Source organism: Pinus tabuliformis, chromosome 8 (assembly GCF_031772625.1).
Source record: "Pinus tabuliformis cultivar Carrire ecotype Pingquan chromosome 8, CPIR1, whole genome shotgun sequence".
NCBI classification, from domain to species: domain Eukaryota; kingdom Viridiplantae; phylum Streptophyta; class Pinopsida; order Pinales; family Pinaceae; genus Pinus; species Pinus tabuliformis.
The window spans coordinates 1,511,049,580-1,511,073,011 of record NC_142294.1 but is presented as its reverse complement, the minus strand read 5'-3'; positions in this window follow the sequence as shown (position 1 = coordinate 1,511,073,011).

Genomic DNA, 23,432 nt, shown 5'->3' with positions numbered 1-23,432 from the left:
ATGTCAAAGACCCAGTTGAGATTAGATGTGGGACAATGTACTATCAGATGCTTGACTATTTATAGTATGTAGTTTTTGCATGATTGAGGAACTAGTGTCCTAAAATATTGCGTAGTTGGACCATAGGTTGACTTGGTACGTTTGGAATTTATTGCATATGTTTTTGCTATTATTTCCTAAGCAAACTGCATAAGGAAATAGGGATTGGACCACAGGTAAAGCCTTTATATATATGGCTTGGTTGGTTCATGAGACATATCTTCATATCTTCATAGTTCATTAAGAACTGAATAGCTTGAGAGCTAATTCTTTTTGTATTGTGAAGAGGATTTCCACTTGATTGATAATACATAGTTAGGGTTTTATGATGGTGCTTTCCCCTAGATATATCTTGTGTTATGTGTGACTATTTCTCTTGATCAATTATGCATGTTTCTACTTGATGTTTCTCATGAATTCGATTATGCTTCCGCTTAATGTTTTGTAGAAGTAGATCATGTGTTTTGCTTTAGTAAATTACATTACTAGTTTGATCTATAGGTGAAATTTTCTACATGGTATCAGAGATAGCTGATTTGTAGAAACATTTCTACATGGTATCGGAGCATAGGTGAACAAGCAAGAACAATATACTAGCAGGAGAAATTCAAAGTTTATTATTCGAGATATAGATCTCAAGTTCCTATCACATCTATTTCATCGATGGTGTTCTATGGTTTGAGGCTTGAGTATGCCCTTGATGGTAGCTCAAACTATATAGCTTGGAAGGATCACATGGAGGCAGTTTTGGAAGATAATGGCCTTAAGGATTTCATTGATGAGGAAATTCCTAAACCTTCTGACAAGACTGAGCAGGTGGAATGGAGGAAGTGTGTGGCTAGAGCTAGGAGAATTCTCTTGGAGGGAGTGCGAGATCACATTGTTTTGAGCCTCCATGGGAAGGAGACTCTGTATGCAATGTGGAAAACATTGAAATATTTATATCAGAATAACAGTGATCAGACGAAGCTGGCACTGAAGGAAAAACTTTGAAAGATCAAGTGTTAAAGTGATGAGACAATCTCTATGTATCTGACCAAGCTCATCACATGCAGGGATGAGCTTGCAAGTATAGGGGTCGTGAAATTGGATGAGGATATGGCCAGTCTAGCACTTCTTGGCCTTCCTAAGAGCTGGAATAGCTACCAGGACTCCGTGAATGGAAGGGAGAAATTGCTAGATTGGGAATGACTATGGTCGGATTTCATGCAAGAGGATATCAGACGGAGCACCAGAGATAGTTCTTCATCCATGCATGATGAGGAGAACTATGCCTTAGCGAGTAAGGGGAAGAAGGGGAAGGAGAAGGTTTCTCTTTCCGAATCCAGTTATTCCAATGATGGGAAGAAGGTTGACAAATCGAAAGTGCAATGGTTTCATTGTCATGAGGTGGTCCATTATGGTGCAAATTGTCCACGGAGGAAATCCAAGAAGGGATCTGGGGAAGGATCCAAAGGCGAGGCACTTGCTTCACAATTTGAGTTGGATTTCACACTCTTTGCATGCATGGCTTCATCCATGATGGGAAGTGGTTGGTTTCTTGACAGTGGAGCTTATTTCCACATGACCGGCGACAAGAGTTTGTTGAATAGTTTGGAGGAGAAAGATCTCCAGATACTCATAGCAATGGGTAATGATGAGCAATATAGTGTCTCAAGTGTAGGCACGGTTATTTTTCAGTGGGAGCATGGAGCTTGCCTTACCTTCACTGATGTTAAGTATGTACTAGGACTGAAGAGAAACTTGGTGTCGATCATGATGCTGGAAGATAGAGGCTATGATGTAGTCTTCAGTAAGGGAAATGTTTTCCTTAGACACATCATCACTAGACAGGTGAAGCAGATTGGTTCATGGGTCAAGAACATGTATGCTCTTGAGTTTCAAGATGCATGCAAAGCCTTGAGCAGTAAGGCAACAGATGGAGACTTGGTGGTTGAGAGGGAGGGTAGAGACATCTATTCATGTAGATACCTCCAGTAGGGGGAACTTCGAGCCAGTTGGCCTGAGGGATCACATGCAACTATACCTCCAGGTAGGAGGTGGGGCGATATAGAGTGATCATCCCATGGAGAAGGGGCGGGAACCTTGAGGTTCCCAACCTCTTGGATGAGACCTTGCTATGGGAGCCCTGATGAGGAGTAGCAGGAACTGACTGATTGGGTAGAGACAGATGTGGATGGAGTGACAGAGAGAGCGATAGTGCAAGGAATCCCAGGACAGCGCATATCTAGTAGGCTGCAGCAATGCGAGAGGCACAAGTGCTTTGCAAAGTGCCAGGTGGCATAAAGAGGTGTGCAATGGTGCGAGATGTATGGATATGTTGCAGTAGTGAAGATGTTAGAGATGGAGCACTTGTTAGCACCAGGTAGAGCTTCAGCATCAGAGTATGTTCCTAGCCCAACAGAGTGGTCAGTTGGGAGTGTTTTTGTTCCAAGTGTTGTTGGATCAAGTAGACCGGGTAAATGTGTTTCATGCAGAACATTCTAGAGTTACAGGATCGGGTTTGATAGAAAGAATTTCTTGTTGAAAGGGAGTTTTGAAAAATGTGAAGCAAGAAATATGAAATTTAGAATGTGCTAAAAATAGACCTGCTAAAAATAGCATGTCTAAAAATAGCAATTTGGCTAGTGAGGTCATTAGCCACCTTGGGTGAGAGGTGAAACTGCTAAAAATAAAATCTTCTAAAAATAGCATTTCTGGGTCCCTTCCTATTTATAGCAGTCCCTAGTCTATCTATAGGAAGTAAAATTAATTTTGGTCTTAACAGCAGTTGAAAATATTAATTAATTAAATCAGTTGAGTTAATTAGTTAAGGAAATTCGAATTTGAAGTCTTTGTGAGCATGCACATGAGTTGTCCCACTAATTGAGGAATTTATCCTTAATTTCCTCCACGGATTGAGGGAATAAGTATCAGTTCTATAATGAGAGAATCAATTTACTTAGTTCTAACTAGTCAATTCCAGTTAGATTATTTTAACAAGTTGTTAAAATAATAAAATATAGTTTGTTAATGCTTGCATGCATGTGACAACTATTATTTTAGATAACTGAGGATTCACTCATGGACAACTGTTACATGTCAATTCTATCAGAGACCTAGTTGAGATCAAATGTGGGATAGTGTACTATCAGATGTCTCACTATTTATAGTAAGTAGTTTTTGCATGATTGAGGAACTATTGTCCTCAAAGATTGTGTAAATGGACCATAGGTTGACTTGGTATGTTTGGAATTAATTGCATATGCTTTTGCTATTATTTCCTAAGAAAACTGCACAAGGAAATAGGGATTGGACCATAGGTAAAGCCTTTATATATAGGGCTTGGTTGGTTCATGAGATATATCTTCATATCTTCATAGTTCATTGAGAACTGAATAGCTTGAGAGCTAATTCTTTTTGTATTTTTAAAAGGATTTCCACTTGATTGATAATACATGGTTGGGGTTCTATGTTGGTTCTTTCCCCTGGATATATCTTGTGTTATGTGTGATTATTTCTCTTGATGAGTTATGCATGTTTCTACTTGATGTTGCTCATGAATTCGATTATGCTTCCACTTAATGTTTTGTAGAAGTATATCATGTGTTTTGCTTTAGTACATTGCATTACTAGTTTGATCTACAGGTGAAATTTTCTACATGGTATCCGAGCTAGCTGATTTGTAGAAAAAATTCTACATAAACATGAGAATGGTGTGCCTCAAATAGTTCTATAGACCACCTATATACTTCAACAATTTTTCAGGTGAGTTTAAAGGAATACCTAGAATTAAAGCTATTTTTCTAAATTCCTGGGTATAGCTTTGTACACTTTGCCCTTTTAAATGGCGAAGAGTTTTCCAACTCATCATATCTTGCTGCATATAAGTTAGTGGATAGAACTATTTTTTAATGGCAGAAAAAAATTCACTAGAGACAAAAAGAATTTTACCATGCTTCTTCAAGTGAGCTTGTGTCCTAACTTCCCACCATACCAAGGAAATTCCTCCAAGGCGTAGTCTGGCCAGCTAAATTTTACTCATGTCTGAATCAATATTCTACACCCTGCAATACACATCAATTTGTCTAATCCAGTTATCTAGCTTCTCTTCATTTAATTCTCCATCATATATTGGCAAATCAAATTTAACATCTAATTTAGTCAAAGATGTTTTCTTCTTTTATTTTCAGCGCTATCAAGAGGTGTTGTTAGAGGAGGCTCTTTTCCTTTCCCTTTGCCTTCAGAATGGCCATCTAGAAGAGATTCCTCTGTCCCTTTGTTTTGTTTGGAGGTTGAAGAATCTTCACATCGACCTTTCTTAAATTCATAATACATCTCTTCTACCATGGCTCTCATGGTCATGAAACTATCCATGAACTGAGAGTCTGATTCCAAGGGATTTTCTTCTGCCATTTTCCTCCTCCTAATTTGAACTTTGACCTAGTTAGCATTCAACAATACAGCACAAGATTCTCTAACCTTAGAAACCTACTGCTCTGATACCACTTGATCTGATAATAAGATCTAAGAAAATTATTAAGGTATTACAAACTCATGTGCATGGATTTGCCTATGTTATTTTATGCAATGGATCGTTAAGATTGCGAAATACACATACAATGAAGCAGTAAAGAAGCATAATAGACAACACACATAAACACAACGAATTTAATAATGAGTTCACCCAATACTCCTGGGCTACATCTCCTGGTCCAGCGTTCAGTGGTGACTTCTCTATTATGTCTTTAGATAGATTTTTACAACAGTATGAACTCAATTTGAGACTCAACACACAACGGATACAACAACAAGAGTTTGCTTGGACCTATCAAGCCTCTTTGAGTACACAGACTCTCTCAATCACTCTCTGTCTTTGTCTTTGCTCTCTGTCTTGGCACTGCCTGTAGTACTGCTTGCTTCTGTTTGTTCTCTATCTGTGGCTTTAAAGCCAATTTGTGCTACCTGTTCATTTCTCCTTCTTGACATTTTGTCTCCCAACCTCTGTTTGCTCGAATCCCTCTTCTATCGTTACACAATCATTGCATAATGCATTAAGGGGAGGTGGCCACCTATTCTACAACGTAAGAGTGCCTCAGGCCTTTAGAACCCATGAAATAGTTTCTTTTTGTTAACATAGAGAAATGTATTCGAAACTGTGAAAGTCCACTACAACACAGTCTTTCAGACTTCAAAATTCCTTAAATCCAGTCTATTCTCCTATCAGGTCCATCCTCAATCGCCATCACAAGTCGCTTCGGCCTTGTTCCAAGGTTTCCCTTTGCATTTTGGAAATATGTAAAAACACTAAAAATGACATAAAAATGGCTTCCTCCAAACTTGAAACTATATACATGTTCATTTCCAAACCCCTTCAAGTCTGGGTTTCTTTGCATCGACGTTGTTTCTTTCTATTTTGTTAAATAGCAAAATATGCAAAAATACATTAAAAAATGCCTTTCCGTGGATCTCAAATCTTATGCAACAATTTTTATATAGCCATCGGGTCCGGCTAATCGCATCGCACATATACATGCCTATAAGTCCCACTCCATTGTGTTTATCTGATTGCGATATCGCGATGCGATTAATTGCAATCGCATATCGCTCATGCCCCAGGCCATTGTAAGAGCTATTTGTATTTTCCAATAGCTATCCAGCGATGCAAGGTGGGCCGTCGATCCGTGTGCTTGATCGACCATCCCTGTTGACCCTGTCGATCGCTATCGCAACATTTGTATAGTCTCCGCCGATATCTGTCAATTTCCACTACCGATTGCGATTCGCCAATCAGATCTGGACAGTTGATCGGTCAAATTTGATGGCTACTGTGCATTCCCTGTTCAAGCCTCCACTACTCTGTTTTTCAACATTTTCCTTGTTTATTTGGCTCCCGATAGCATTTTCTATTTTTTTTTTAAGTTTTGATTATGCGATACTTTAGAGGATTTTTGAAGACATAGAGAGTAAATTGATCCATTTTGGATCACGTAAGCTATAGTTTAATATGAACCATGTGTGCATAGGTAACCTTAATAAATGAAATATATATTAGCGTCAGCACAATTTCCATCATATGTTGTTCTGCATATAACCTTTTTTTCGTTAAAATAAGCATATTCGTATAACCTAATCATGAGAAGTTAAGTATCTAGAGAATCATACTATATATGTTATTTTCATATTTAATTCTAGAAAACTCTTTATTTTTCTATAACTTGATTTCTCCCTTTGCATATTTTTTGCCTCCTTCCATCTATTATAATTACACATGTGATAATAGTTTGTCTCACTAGCTCGAATATATCAACATATTCTTTTTTATTCCAAGACAATATCAAATTGTTGGAGTCCCAGATTGTTAATTTAACAATACCAGAATTAAAGAATCTATATAATCAAGTGAATAGGTACAGGCATAGGGAAATTCACTGTACTCTGGATTTAATCTAGCTAGCTCACAAATAGAAACGCTTGTTTACTTTAAAGATACTATTATATAATTTAGAGTCTACAACTTCTATACTAAATAACTAGAGTATCTAATTTGTCCCACTACTTTAACAATTTTCCCTTTCATGCATGCAGGCATTTACTTTTGTGTATAGTTTTTTTTTTCTTTCCATATACTTATTTTCTGATATGAACTACGTTGATAAAAAAAATTCCTTACTTACAATTTCCCATGGCAAGGATTATCTTCCACTTATATAGTTATAGTTTGGTACCCAGTTAACTATAAATTTTAAAAGAATAGATAAACCCTACACACAAAGATATAATATGTATAGACAAATCACATATATGCTACATTTCCTCAAATATATCATTACATATCATAAATGATTCATGATTCAATATATAAGTTACACAAAATTCCATCTAAGTGTATTTGTTGCTTGGGAAATGTTTAGGAACGAAGCCTGTTCCACCCAACTATGAACTGCCTCTTCCAGTTGCCCTCGAGTTAAGATCTTCTTTCTCTCTCGAATACACTCTGCATTTTTATTCTTAGGTGGTTCCTTTTTATAGATTTTCTTCAAAACAGCTTTTAGCAGCGTCCTACTTTAAGGTCTCACGACATTTTTTCCTAGGGCTTTTTGTTTTAGTTTTTCTGAACAAAGATACTTTTCATTTTAATTTAAAGCACATTTTTATCTCTCGTAGTTCTTTATTCCATGCCACTTAGTATTTATCTCCAACTAAGTGATTAAAATAATCGTTCTCTCCCATTATGTTAATTTAATTTCTTTTATTTTTCTCCCATGGAATTTTAGGAGACTTTTAGGGAAGGTCTGTCATGTGGACTTGACCACCACAACTTTTTCTAAGTTGGAAAGAAGTCTTCTACACTCTAGTGCTCTTTCTTGAATATTTCAATAAATTTATTTATTAGCTCAATGCAATTACATCATGAAACGATTCCCGTTATGGCTTCCTTCAGCATTAAATCCAATAATATTTCAATGTCTAAAAATAGTAACTACCTAAAAAAACATAATCATAGGGGCGTTACAGTGGAAGCGAGCTATCACCGAGGTTAAAGTGAAATGGAAGCACTTTAGCCCAAAGGAAGCTATCTGGGAGGATGATTGATTTATGCATGAAGCATATCCCAACTTGCATCATAGGCTAGAAAACACCAAGGACAATGCCTCACTCAAGGGGGAGGGAGATGTAATACCCTTCGGTAAATGTGATAATCTTGGGTTACTCTATTTTACTATGGTTGTGATAAAGTAGACTTGAATTGAACGAATTATGAATGTGATTGTGAATGCTTAAATTTAATTGCAAAAGTATTCTTTTATTTATTATTTTATTTTTGCTAAGGTTCAATTAGAAGTTATGGGGAAAGTGATGTAAAAGTAAATTTAATATTCATAAATAGTTGAACACAGTTATGGGCTGAAGCAGTTTCCTTCCCAACCTCTCTCCCTGGAGACAAATGCCTCAGAGAAGCAGAAAAGAGTATACCAATAGTGTATGACGGACCTGAGGTATTCTGAGAGGAAGAATATTGCTATAGAAATGAACCTATGAAAGGACACTATAGAGGGAGGTATGACATTGCGAAGTATTTAGTTGCAAAGTTGATTGCCCACTGGAACTTATTTTGAGTAATCCTAGATTGAAGTTGGTTGAGACCAGGTGGTCTTGGGATAAACCTGTTAAGGTTTCGAATATGAAACTCTTTTGAATATGACATTTTCTCAAGGTGAGTACCAACGGTGCTAATGGTTCTCATATGTTGGGAGGAACATTTCTTTCCCTGTGGAGTTGTGGCTAAATGTAGCAAGGAAAAACATGTAAGTTTCAAAGAACTTGTTTTTATGTAATAGTATGGAGCTATTCTTCTAAAGCAGATATTTGTATGTGTGAAAGGCTACAAATTGTGTTGTATGTTTTCTTTTATTTTATATGTCATCTCAGCAAGAGACTGTGGATTGAAATGTAAGGTAAGGATATTTGTAATTTGGTTTTGTTGTGGGATTTCTTAAAGGAACGTGGTAGCAGTTTGTATGAAGCCTCAAAGAATGTGACAATAGATTCTTGCTCTAATGTAAATGAGAAAACTAAGGCATATGATGGGGTCTAAAGTAGTACCTAGGCCAAGCAAGGTCACCAAAAACCCATGGACAATCCTATAGACTTCCTAGATAGCAAGGAAATAAAAGAATTAGAGAAGAAACAATGAAAACAAATTAAGAATTGCTAGTCCCTTTTCTTTAATATTCCAACAAATGGGAGAGAGTAAAAATAGATAAGAAAAAAATATTTATACACATCACACTAAAAGGTACACAAAGAAGAATAAAATGTCAAATCCAAATTTGAAATAGTTTGAAAAAAATAAAAATGAATAATATGAGTATTTTGACCTATTCTTATTTTTATAATCAAATAAAATTCCATTCAACACATATTTTATTGAATTACTAGTACTCAAGACCAAGTCCCAATCTTCTTTTAGTAATTGGAAGAACCCAAAAGAAATAAAAATAATGTCATTGCTACATCCATTGGAATAGAAACCAAACTTACACAACCACCCTATAGATAAATATGGTCATCAAAGGGTTTGCAGACTACGGCCATAGTTAAATACAAAATAGAACAATAAAATGTGTAATGATTAAATAAGCGAATGAGGGTTTTGTGTTAGCCTCGCTCTCTTAAAAATCAATAATAAATCAAGTTATTAAATTAAATAGATAAAATCACAAGAATTCCTCAAATCAAGGATTCTAGTTTTGGATGAGAGATTCTCTCCAACTAGCTCTCCTAAATTAGTGTGTAAGTTGAGAAAATGCCTTAACAAAGTGAGTCTAAGATAGATGCACTATCTTAAGACCACTTGCTTATGTATTTAAATGTATTATTAAATTATTTGAATAAGAGAGAATTACATGAGCATGAAAGACCACATGATGGCTCTCGGCCTTTTCCGCTAGTTTAATTTTTGTGTGTTAATTTGCTGTGCATATGGTTATATGGCTTTGTGATTTCTCTTCATGTGGTATCAAAGCCTGGTTGAAAGTGGCATGAGACCAATCAAGCTGTTGAGGGAGTTGTTGAGGGAGTAATGGCAGGAAAATACATCTATTTGTGCATCGATTGCCTTCAATAATATGAAATCAAAGCAGTGGAAGGTCTGCTAAAAAAAATATCGGTGAATTAGTTTCAGTTTGAGGGAAAGAAAGATTTTAAGTGTTATTTTGATTGCTTTGATGGCTATTTAATGAGAGTTGTGTGTATATGATCCCTTGAGGATTATTCATTTGGAGAGGGCTGAATCAGCGGATTTACTAGCACTTCGATTTACCAACACTTGAGTGCAGAGAAAATCTACCATTTCTGGAGGTCTGAGTTAATTTGTTGAATTGAGACCATTTCTGGTCTTCAAAACTGCTTATCGATTTATTTTACTGTCTTCTGAATTGATCAAAACCTGAAGAAGACACCTTCAACAGAGTAGAATTTGTGGTTACTCCTAAAATCTTGCTTCGATGTGATCCATTTTTTCAACTTGCTTCTGGATGATATGGAAGCAGCAGCTTCAATAGAAATTTAATGCAAACGGCTGAATCTAGCAAATGTTCATCTTGACCATCACTTGCAAGAACATAAAATAGAGTTGTTGCTGCTAGAGCTGTAGGAGGGTCATCAGTAGAAAGAGCTACAATAGCATCAATCACCAGTTTGGCCATCCCTTGAGTTCTGAGGAGGCGCCTCTACTACGTAGTACTAAAAATCAAAAGCAGAGAAACAAGGCTTGCACGCTGAATCCTCAGGGGTTGTCCCGGCTTTAAACCGTCCAAGGAAAAATTGGCTTCGTCTACGTGCTTCATCATCTCACAGAAATCCTGGGCCTCCATGAGAGTGGAAGTGTAGAGACCAATTGGGGGTTTCGTCCTCTGCTTGGGTTCCCATGAGGTGGAATCATTTGACGAAGACCCTAAGGAGAATCCCGATAACACCAATGCTGAATCGCCTGATCTCGGTTGGGTTAATGAGCTGGTCAAGTAGTAAAATTAACATAATCTTCAAGTTTTTTTTTGGTGTATCTGTAGAAAACCATATCTGTATAGTTTGGGGGATTAGGGCTAGGTGGAAATTTACCCCTTGATCATTAAGTAGTCTATGCTTTACAATTTATTTTTGGGGATTTTGGACCTATTTGAGACAACCAATTCTTTATCCGACAAGAAAAATGTATGCAGCTATAGCTTCTTGATTTTTTTTGGTTTTTATATATACAGCTCGTGAAAGGATTAAAGGATTGTTTTTGCATGCAGTAAACAATTTTGACAACAATATATGTATTTTTGTGGGGGTCTAATCTGGGAGACCCAGGTTTGGTTCTCTACTTCTTCAAACAAATTTCAAGTAGTAACAACAGCTTCAGCTAGCTTGCATGGTGTAAACCATTGAACAGTAACAATAGAGTGGTATAACGTCATTGCAAGTATATATATAACTCTACATTTTATTGGAGTGATAATATTGTGGAGTAATAAGTGCCTTCGGAAGGAGTGATTGGTAATATGGAATGATGAGTGATTTTTTTTAAAAGGGCAGCTTATTGTAGAAATCCAAAAATAGTATTTTATTTTGAGGTAGCTTAAATTCATTTCAAAGTCAAAGTAAAAGTTAAATTGTAATTGAGAAGTCCCAATGACAAGTGAGAAAAGTGAGGGTTGATGTGAAAGAGAGGTAAAACAGATATTAAAGTTAACTTTGACACTAGAGCTTGGCATTATCATTATTTTAGAGTTAGTTTTTTAAGACAATTTGACGCCAAGGAGTTCTTAGTCTATGCTTGAGATGCCTCACTGAAGACATTGTCATGATGATGTATCTTGAAGGTTAATAAAAACATCTCTTTTTTTGGTGATCATATTCTAGATTTTCCTGAAATTGAATAAGGGTATCATAAACAATGTAAACTTTGAAATGGGAACTATAAACTCAAAACGGGAACTCTGGCCAAAAAACCCTGAAAAAACATCAAAAACAGTGCTAAATGTGAAAAGTGTTGATGCTGGAATAACACCTTTTCTTTTCTTGGGTAAATTTTCAACATGTTTTAAAGATGGCGGTGAAAACCAATTTTTTGCGCAAAAATTATCCAAAAAACACCCTCAAAATGAAAAGGGTTTATTCTGGAAGAAGACTTTTTTTTTCAAAAGTTAAATTTCAACATCTCGAAATAATGGCATGAAATATTTTATCATGACCCCGAAAAAACATTAAATTTAAAAAAATAATGAAAACATAAAATTAAAAAAAAAATAAAAAAAATTAAAACAATGAAAAAACACAAAAAAATAAAAACCAAAAAAACAAAACATAGATTAAAATATCTTTTAAAAGAAAAATATAAAACAAAAAAAAAAAAATGAAAAAAAAAATCAATCATAAAATGTAAAAAGAACGAAATTAATGATAAGAACTAAAAAACTAAAAAAAAAAAAAATTATAAACAATTAAATAGTAAAAAAAATATTTTAAAAAAATGGGGAAAAAAATGAGTAATCTTGTAAACCAAAAAAAATTGGCAAAATAATATCTATATATATATATGGAGAAAAAAAAAAAAAAACATTTAAAAGAAACAAAAAATTAAGTGGGTGAAAATAGAAAAATAAAAAAAAAAATTAAAACAAGAAAACAAAAAAATTAAAAATTAAAATTAAAAACAAACTAAATTTCGAAAAAAAATTAGAAAGTTAAAAAAAAAAATTAAAAGCTACTAAAATTGAGATAAAAATGTTGATTACTTAAAAAGCAAATATAAAAATATATATAAAAGACAAAAATTAAAAAACAAAAAATGTTAAAAAAATTATCTCACAAACCATAAAAGAATTTGGAAGCCTAAAAAACAAAATTATAATATATATATATATATATATATATATATATATATATATATATATATAAAGTAAGTAAAAATAGAGAAATTAAAAAAAACATTAGAAAAAAAGAAAAAATATATATATATAAAGTAAGTAAAAATAGAGAAATTAAAAAAAACATTAGAAAAAAAGAAAAAAAAAAATTAAAAACAAACTAGTTAAAAAGAAAAAAAATAGAAATTAATGAAAGAAATTTAAAAACTAATAAAATTAATTTTAAAAAAAAAAAAAAAAAAAAAAAATCAAATTATAAAAAAAAAAAAAAAAACAAAAAAAAAAGTGTATTTTTTATTAAAAAAAAATGTAATTAATTTTTATTAAACATAGATATTTTGTTTAAAAAGAAATCAATTTTTTTTTTTAAACGTTTTTTATTATTAAAAACAAATTTTACTTTTATTTCTATTTTTTATTTAAAAATAAAATTATTCAACATCTTTTATATTTAAAAAAAAATAAACCTATATTTTATATTTAAAAAAAAAAAAAAAATTAAACAATGTTTAAAAAATAAACAAAAATGAATTTTTTTTTTTTTTTTAACAATTATTTTTTTAAACCATTTTTTTTTGTTATAATTAAGAATAGTTTTTTTTTAAACCATTTTAATTTTTTTTATTTAAAATTTTAAAAATTATTAAAAAAAAATTAAAAATTTTAGAAATGAAATCGGTTTTTTTTTTTTTAAATTAAAAATTTTAAATTTTAAAAATTTTAAATTTTAAAAATTAAATAAAATTTTAAAAATTAAAAATTTTAAAAAATTAATATCGTTTTTTTTTTTATTTTTTAAATTAAAAATTTTAAAATTTAAAATTTTAAAAATTAAATGTTTTTTTTACTAATTAAAAAAAAAAAAATTGGCGCCCCCGACCGCCCGTGGTTGCGCTGTGGGGGGCGGAGGGCGCAGGCCCCTCCGCCCCCGGCAGCGCCACCACGGGCGACCGAGGGGTGGGCCCTATAATTATTAATGTATATGTTTGATATCAATAAAAATTAAGTTACATTCTTTTTAATTTTCTTAGGCATCCCATCTTGCTTAAAAAATGTTGTTCCAAGAATTAAAGGTACAAGAGTTAGGTCTCCTTAATCTTGGTCATGGGATGAGGTAGGGGAAACAAATCCATGGCCCATCTAAAAACACTTGCAAAATATTTTGTTAGAAGCAAAAAGAACAAAGTAAATTTTTTTGAGAGATATAGATCATTAGCATCAACAACACTTTAATAATCATTTTAAAAACAAAGGAATGAGGAATTGGTAATGCTATAAATTGAACCAATAAAAACAATATTCTCATTATTATAATCATAATTTTAGATTTTATGATGCTAACAAAGTTAATTTTCTGCTAGTTCATATCATAACTTAATCAAGAATAAAGGTGTCACAAAATTTGACCGCTCTTAATAAAACTTTTATTTCCTAACATAATCCTTTAATAATTTTATGTGAAATAAAGACCTATACATAATCTTTACAAATACATGGACCAAATATATATAAACTGGTGGATTATTTAGAGATAGACCAAACATCTATAAACTCATAGATTATTTAGAAATTTATATTCATTCTTAATGTTTTTTTTTCCATTATTTATTTTCTGAGTGGAAATGCTATAAATCAAGCATTAAGTGATTAACAAATGGATCCACATGCTGAAATAATCACAGTATTAAATAGCAAAACTCTAATCATATCTTGAATTTTAATAAGAAAATACATAACATCATAAATATAACAAGGAAATACATAACATCATAAATACAATATGATAAACTATAAATCGAGATGTTATGTAATGGAAGGCCAAATTTGTGTTGGTTCAAAAACAAATATAATAAAGTAGCATTATGGTGTCTATCAAGTTTAAAAACATAAATAAAATTTCAGAACATAAAGTATGTAAACTAAATGAGATGTTATTTTCTATATTAACAAAATTAATAATATTCATTTATAATTGATAATATTCCTAATATATATAATATTCATTTATAATCGATAATATTCTTAATATATATAATATTCATTTATAATCGATAATATTCTTAATATATATAATATTCATTTATAATCGATAATATTCTTAATATATATAATATTCATTTATAATCGATAATATTCTTAATATATAAATTTGAGTTTTAACAGAAAAAGGTGTAAAATAATTTATTTATTTTAATATTTTATTAAATAAGACATCAGAACAATATCATCAATATTGCAAAAAAATACAATAGTCACATCGAGGAAGAAATATATATATATATATCCACCAACTCGACATGGTTTATTTATTTAACATAGCTATATGACTAATTTAATATTATAAAAAAAATACAATGCATCATGGCACTGAAGGAATAGATATGTACCCACCACCTCGACATGATTTTAATTTTCAGAGCCCAATAGTAGTTGATATCAGATTCGGCCTTCTTGGTTCCGAACGCAAAAAGGCCATTCGACTCGTTTGTAAGACAGTTTTGTTTTCTATTATCAAAGTCCTCACATTTCAAGAAATATTAAAACTTTTCACTATGAGTTCGAATATCGGCGAATCATGGTACCGTGGCAGTGCAGATTAATGGGAACCAACCATAACCAACTCGGCTTTGGAGTTACAGGTTACAGAATATTTCTATGAGTTGTGGCCTAGACGGGCCGAGGATGAAGAGGATTCCCGTCTGCAAGTAGAGGAAAGGAGATGTTGTTATCGAAGGAACGGATGCGCGCGGTCTATCTTCTGGAGTTTCAAGAATTTAACGGGAATTTAGGATTTCTTTCCAAATGCATTATAGTTTTTCACATGGTTTTTTTTTTGCTGGAGCAGTTCTGAGGTCTACATGATCTTGCCCAGGAGACCGGTAAGACCAACCTCTCCCCATAGTCTTGCCACAAGACCCGTAAGAACCAACCTCCCCGCCTAACTCTTCAGTTAACCATGTTATCAATAAAACACCGGAAATAATATCAAGAGCCGAAAATGGAGGCGATGTGCTGGATTCCCAGAATCGAGGGCCCGCCCCCCGGCCGCCCGTGGTGGCGCTGCCGGGGGCGGAGGGCCTGCGCGCAGGCCCCTCCACCCCGGGCAGCGCCACCACGGGCGGCCAGGGGCGCCAATTTTTTATTTTAATTAATAAAAAAAAACATTTAATTTAAAAAATTTAAAATTTTAAAATTTTTAATTTTAAAAAAATAAAAAAAAAACGATATTAATTTTTTAAAATTTTGTTTAATTTTTAAAATTTTAAATTTTTTAAATTTTAATTTTTTTAAATTTTTAATTTAAAAAAAAAAGTGATTTCATTTTTAAAATTTTTATTTTTGTGAATACTTTTGAAAATTTTAAATTAAAAAAAAATTTAAATGGTTTAAAAAAAAAAAACTATTCTTGATTAAAAAAAATGGTTTAAAAAAAATTAATGGTTAAAAAAGAAAATTAATTTTCATTTTTTTTATTTAAAAACATTGTTTAAAAAAAAGTTTAATGTAAATTTTTTTCTTAAATATAAAATATAGGTTTTTTTTTTTTTTTTAAATATAAAAGATTGGTTGGATAATTTTATTTTTCAATAAAAAATAGAAATAAAAGTAAAATTTGTTTTTAATAATAAAAAAGATTGTTTAAAAAAAAAAATTGATTTTTTTTAAACAAAATATCTATGTTTAATAAGAAATAATTACATTTTATTTTTTTTTAATAAAAAATACACATTTTTCTGGATTTTTTTTTTTATAATTTGAATTTTTTTTTTTTAATATTAATTTTATTAGTTTTTAAGTTTTTTTCATTAATTTCTATTTTTTTTTAAACTAGTTTGTTTTTAATTTTTTTTTCCTGGTTTTTTCTAATGTTTTTTTTTTTATTTCTCTATTTTTACTTACTTAATATATATATATATATATATATATATATATATATATATTTTAATTTTTTGTTTTTTTCGTTTTCCAAATCCTTTTATGGTTTGTGAGATAATTTTTTTAACATTTTTTTTTCAAATATTAATTTTACTATTTTTATAATTTTTTTTATTAATTTTTTTTTTTTTAATTAGTTTTTTTTTTTTTTTTTCCCTAGTTTTTGCTCGTGTTTTTTTTTTCCCTCAATCTTTACTGACTTATATATATCTATATTAATTATTTTTTTTTATTTCCAAATTGTTTTATGGTTTATAAGATATTTTTTTTAACATTTTTTATTTTTTATTTTTGTCTTTTTTTATATATAATTTTTATTTGTTTTTTTAGAGAGAATTATTTCATTTGGATTGAAAATTTAATTAACGATGTATAAATATGTAAAATATCGAAAATGAAAAATATCGACCTTCTTCTTCAAATATGCAAATCAATAAAAACCTCACTACAAAAAAAATAAAAATAAAATTAAAAACAAAAAACTATGAAGAGGAAGACCACTTCCAAAATTATTAAATTTACAAAATAATTATTTACATTTCGTACATTAGAAAAGTTAAAGTCAAGAAAACAGGCTTTTTAAAAAAAGGGTCTGATGCAGAATAACCACTTTTTTAAATCGGCATGAAAATCACTATCATTCTAAAACGCAATTTACATAACAAGAATTTAAAAAAATTAAAGTGGCAAAAACTATGCTCTAAAAAAAACATGTGTGTTATGCATCACCCCTTTTCAAAATCGGGTCACTTTTTTGCTATCTCTACAAAACGGGTAACAGTATCAGTTCCTGTTTCAAAGTTTACATTGTTCATAGGTACACTCTGTGTCGTGAATGTGTTTACATGGTTTGTGTCGCATTCATTAAATGCTTTCTTTGTCATCCGTTTACACAAACTAAATGGACATAAGAAACGCTCAAGTATAAGCATGCTCGATCAAGCTCCTGAAATCAACACTCTTGTAATCAATTAAGTTCATAAGCACAAAGCGTCACATCATCGACTTGATAAAAGCTACTACAATATTTCACAACAGCTAAATCACACCATCAAGTTAAGGATGCTACACACTCAAGCATTTCAAAGTACAATCGCCATCAACATTTTTAACACTTTCTGTATCACTTGTAATGTTTTAACTGAATTGTCCGGGTGCATTTTCGATTGTAACAGACACCCACATTTGATCTATTAAAGTGCATCATTAAGTCAAGTCAATTGTTACTTGAACATTGAATTTATCATTTGTCATTTTGGTGCATTTTCGACAATGTTCGACACCCATCATTTTTCAGCACATTCAGTGCATCCCTAAGTGCAGTAATCACCCAAGAGTTCAAGACAATAGGTGTTTAAAGCAAGTACAACAATCATCAACAAGTAAGCATGTCATTAAAAACAATCAAACAAATAAGTATTTCAAGTCAAAATAATCAAGCAAGTGAGCGTGTTCATAAAATAATCAAGCAAGCAATCATCATCAAATGAGCATGACTTCTAATCTTCAAGTAAGCATAAAAAAAAGCATGTGTCTACAGCAAGTGCATTAGGATCAAGTGAGCATGTTAAGTAACCAAATCAAGTGCAACAGTTTAATGCACAACAAGTGAGCATGTGTAAAGTTCATCACAACATTCATAAAGTTCCTTTCAATCAAAGTGATCATCATCAAGCCATTTTCAAGTAAACAATTCAAGCAAGTGATTAAAGCATCAACAATCAACAAAAAATACAAGCGAGCCTGACATTTCAGTGATCAACTCAAGTGCACAATTTTCAAGCACAACTTCTACACCAAGCAAGCATGACTTCAAAGTAAGCAAGGCAACATGGTGACACACATTCAGTTGTACCAAATTATTAACAATTTAATATTATCATCAGTCGGTGACATGGTGCACATCAGCAAAACCACTCTTGCTAACATTCAAGTGCATATTCAACATGCACATGAAACGATTGAGTTCCTTCAACTAGAGTTGCAACTATAGAGATACGAGTTGCAAGAGAAGTGTGTTGCTTCCAAGTCTTTGACCAATCCAGAGACAGCTGATTATTCGATTTCATTCATCCAACCAGCTTGAAGTGTTGAAGTTGTTTGAGTTCAACTTTCTTCCAAACCCATCATCAAGCCATGTGAAGAAATTCAAAGTAATCGAAATCAACGCAGATTAGGATATGACAAAGATGAAAACAACTTGCATATCCTCGATTATTCAAAGCTCATTCAGTTCTTCAGTGCTAGATTCCTTGAACATATCACCTCAGCAAGTTCTCCACAACTTGCAGACAGACATCAATGCACACAAACTAAAAGTTCAAAAAAATAGAAATGCATGCAAACTCAAGTTGCAGACAACCAAAATGTTCTCATTGTCAAAGAACCAGTCATCTGGAAGATTAGTGTTTTGATCTCCATCCTTGTAGCCATTGTGGCAAGTCCAATCATATATTAGAGAAATGCTGCAACCAACGACAGTCAGCCAGATTGAAGGTAAATTATTCATGGATTGATCCGTGGGAATGGTCATCCACAGCCAGAATATTGTACAAGTTTTAAAATCGGATTCACTCACACATATTGTAGCCAATAGTCAAATGAAGATGGTACTCTCATGTCCTTGAATGGGGGAGTACACTAGTGAAACACTCCTTCACCTACAAGGGGGAGTTTAGATGTATTTTGTAGAAGATTGCCTCTCCTTTTAGTTGAAAAAGGGGGGAAAATGTCAATGAGTTTGACAAGTGGTTGTTAGCCTGAAAGTCTCAACAACATCAGCGAAGCAACCAGTGGGCATCTTCATCAACCAATGGGCTAACATCATCAGTAAATACGCCCGTCGGCGTTCATCAAACTGTGTCAATGGACACTGGATGTTGTTTTCAAGCAAAGGATAGTTGGATCCTTTTGCAGCTTGACACGTGATGGAGTTGTCAAGCGACATTCGAAGATGAATCAAACATGTAGCTGATTCATGTTCTCTTCATATTTGAGTTTCTTTTCAAAATCCAGCTTTGGCGGTTTTTTAGGCAAATTATTTTTGATGATCAACCTGAGAACATGGAAGATGGTTCCTTGTTCATTTTGGATTTATCATTGAGGAGGGGAATGTGAGCCTCACTCTCTTAAAAATCAATAATAAATCCAATTATTAAATTAAATAAATAAAATCATGAGAATTCCTTAAACCGAGGATTCTAGTTTTGGATGAGAGATTCCCTCCTACTAGCTCTCCTAAATTAGTATGTAAGTTGAGAAAATGTCTCAACCAAGTGCGTCTAAGATAGACGCACTATATTAAGACCACTTTCTCATGTATTTAGATGTATTATTTAATTTTTGTTTGTTAATTTGTTGTGCATATGGTTATATGGCTTTGTGATTCTTCTTCATTTTGCCTCAAAGGCATATGTTGAACACTCACACTAGTTGAAACTCTCAAAATTAAAATACATAGTATAACAACAAACGACAATTAGGAAATTCTCTTAAGTGGAAGTTTGAAATATCTTAACCAAGATTGAATAACAAGAAAAATAGATAAATACATGTATCAATTGCTATGCCAAATAGTAACTCCAACAAACCTTTTCAATGTTTGTTACCATTAGTAAACCAACAAGGGTATGGGGTCTTAGGAAAAAAAAAAGAGAACCCATAAGGAAAAGGACATAGTAACACACCTACAAGATGGCTCTCTTCTCTTCTAGGATTGCGCCTATGATGTAATAAAAATAATAACATGTGGAGGAACGATGATTGTAATGGTTACCCCATGTATAAGAGTGTAACAAATAAACTAATACCAGTGAAAAAAAAAGTAAGGAGACCATAAGAACTTACCATCTAGGCTCGAAACCTGACAAAGTCCACCTCGATGACCAAAATGTGAATAGTAAAAATAGGAACTCATAGCTGAGAAGCCTAGAGATCCTAAAATCCTAGATCCGATAACTTATTTTAATTGAGTGTTGGGAGTCAGTCAAGAGACCAACCAGGGATCGTTAACCAACGGAATCCCATAATACAGTCTAAGTTGAAAGTCCGGAAGCTGGAAGTCTGAAATCTTGGAATCTCGAAATCATGTAATTTATTCTAATTAGCATGAGGACTAAGGAACTGAGACTATCAAGTGATGATGAAGGAAATATTTTTTTTTGTTTCCCTAGATCTGTTAAGTGATAGGAATGAGTCTGGTGGATCATACCCGGAATTTTGGAATCCTGTAACGAATTTTAGCTTCATTTTAAAAAAGTTCCAGGGACTCGAGGTCGTGAGATTTGAGCAAAACAAAGACAACACTTGAAAGAAGTTTTGTGCATACTTCCTTTATAATTCTCTCTCTCTATTTAAGCTTCTACTACAAATTTACTAGTGATTCAGTCCCGTTGGTTTAAGGGAGCGCCTAAAAAAATAAAATGAAACCAACTCCTAGAGGGGACGATTTAAGAAAATCTCTATTGAGGTTTGCATCAAGTGGTATTAGAGCAGACCTTCCATCTACTTTAGGAACAAGAGAAGAAATCATGCTACGCAGCGTTGAGATATGCATTGGATGAGGCGTAAGAAGACAATCATAGAGACTAGTTGCTAACAAAGAGGTATTTCCAACGACGCAATGGTTGGAGGAGAGAATGGAAGCAATGGAGAGTGGTCAACATAGAGAACCACAAGATGGAGATGAGAGTGCGAGGAGGAGGAGGAAGTAGAAGAACCAATAGAGGCTAAGGTTCTGATGGCATTCTTGGATTTTGTCATGAAACGAAAACTCGATTTATCCTCTTATACAGGTAGTATGAATCCAGAGGAGTTTATTGATTAGATCAAAGAGATGGACACATTCTTCAACTATAGGGAAATGGATGAAGAGAAGAAGGTCATTTTTGCAGTGACAAGATTGAAAATGGACTCAAATTAGATATCCATGATGAAATAAGTGTAGCGTTAGCTATAATAGTGGAGGATGCCTACCAATTGGCTTTGAAAATAGAGGACAAGATTGGAAGGAAACAAGCAGGGAGAGGAAGAGGTGTTGCAAGAGGAAGAGGGCAGCAACAAAGTAGAGGAATATCTACTACACCAAAAGATGGAGCTAGTAGCTCTAGTCCATAATGAAAGAAAAAGGTAGAGTCTAGAGGTTGAAGATCCTTTTCCAGAGGACAAGGAAGAGGTAGAAGAGAAGTTCATTGCTATAGGCATGGAAATATTAGACACGTGCCATATGATTGTTCAGAGAATAGAGAACTAGGCCAAAGGAATGTTGTTGTGTCTCCAATAGAAGAGGTTGAGGCAGAGGTGTAGGAAGAAAATAATGTCCTAGAGATAGGAGAAGTCCTATTGATGAAGAAAGTGTTGATCAAGCAAGGGAAGGACATTGTTGAGACAAGTCAAAGGAAAGCCTTGTTCTGGACCATTTGCAAGATTAAAGGTAAGTGTTGTAAATTTTTGATTGATGGTGGTAATATAGACAACCTAGTGTCCAAAAAGGTTAGAGAGAAGATGAAGTCGAAGAAACAGAAGCACCCAACACCATATAAAGTGTCTTGGTTGTAGAAGGGACATCATATTTTGGTTAATGAACAATGTGAGGTTGAGCTATAAATTGGTAGCTACACAAACAAGATTTTGTGTGATGTGATGTCGATGGATGTGCGTCACATTTTTCTTGGAAGACTATGAAAAGCATGTTAATGTGTCTCATTATATGGCAAAAGCAAAAAAGTACTCAAATAAAAAAAGATAAAAAAAATAATATAAAAATATCAATTAAATGAGTTGAGTTTCATACTTGTTAATTATAAAAAATAAATGCTAAATTTGTAACAAAGCTAACTCACAATAAATTTTGGTAAAAGCTATAGTGAACCTATTTAATGGGTTTAGAAAATATAAATAATGTTATAAAAAGTAAATACTAAATTTGCAAATAAGTCAACTGATAGTAAATATTGGTAAAAGCTATGGTTAATCACTCACAAAATATAAATAACTTGATGTAAAGTTAAATGAAATGCTAAAACTCTTTAAATATATATAAATAAAAGTAGAATTTCTAAACAAATAATTTTATATATTATATTTTGAATAATATAAAATACGTTATCATAATCATAATTAAAAATTTTATTATAAAAAATATAAAATATATTTTAAAAAATTTCAAAAAATAATTTTAACATTTTGTTATATGTTATTTTCAAATTTCTATTAAAAAAAAATGATTTTATAAACTTGAAAGGGTAGTTTCTTGGGTCGCGGTTTTATATATACGAAAATATGATCATTTTTACTAGTATTTTAATAATAATTAAAAAATATGCTTACTTTTTATTTTTAAATTTGTTTAGCAATCTTTAGAATGTTTACAACACATATCTTAAAGAAATTGGAATTAGAAAACATAAATCAATAGATAAATGGGGGGTCGCGGTTTTGTCACCACTTAAAAATTTATGTGAAATATAAATGATACCTTTTAAAGAAAATGAATAAATTAGATAAAAATTATATATTAAATTTTAGAAAAAATATGACATGAAATTGAATTTAAATTGACATGTTTTATCTTCTTTTACCACGACCTAGTTTTTGATGATTTTGTGAATTTAAGAGTAAACATTCCAACTCCATTTATTTTTATAAAACTTCTTTGCCACAAAAAGGGAAAAAGTGATACACATACACATTATGATAATAGGAACACTTATGAGTTCCAGAAGGATGGAATCAACCAAACTTTGTTGCCATTACAAGAGGAAGGACCTTCTAAACTTAGTGACTCAAATGCATTGTTGATGAGTGACAATGAGTTTTTGTAGCAGTCAGTAAGATAAGAGGTAAAATATTCCATTGTTTGTAAGCCTAGATTAGTTCTCACTTCTAGTACTATCTCTAATTTTCCTCTAGAAATTAAAAAGATACTAGAAGAATATTGTGGCATTGTGGTGGATTATTTTCCAAGTGAATTACCACCAGTAAGGAGTATCAGTCATCATATTGGATTGATACTAAGAGCTAGTTTTCCTAGTCAAGTTGCTTATCACAAGACATATAAGGAGA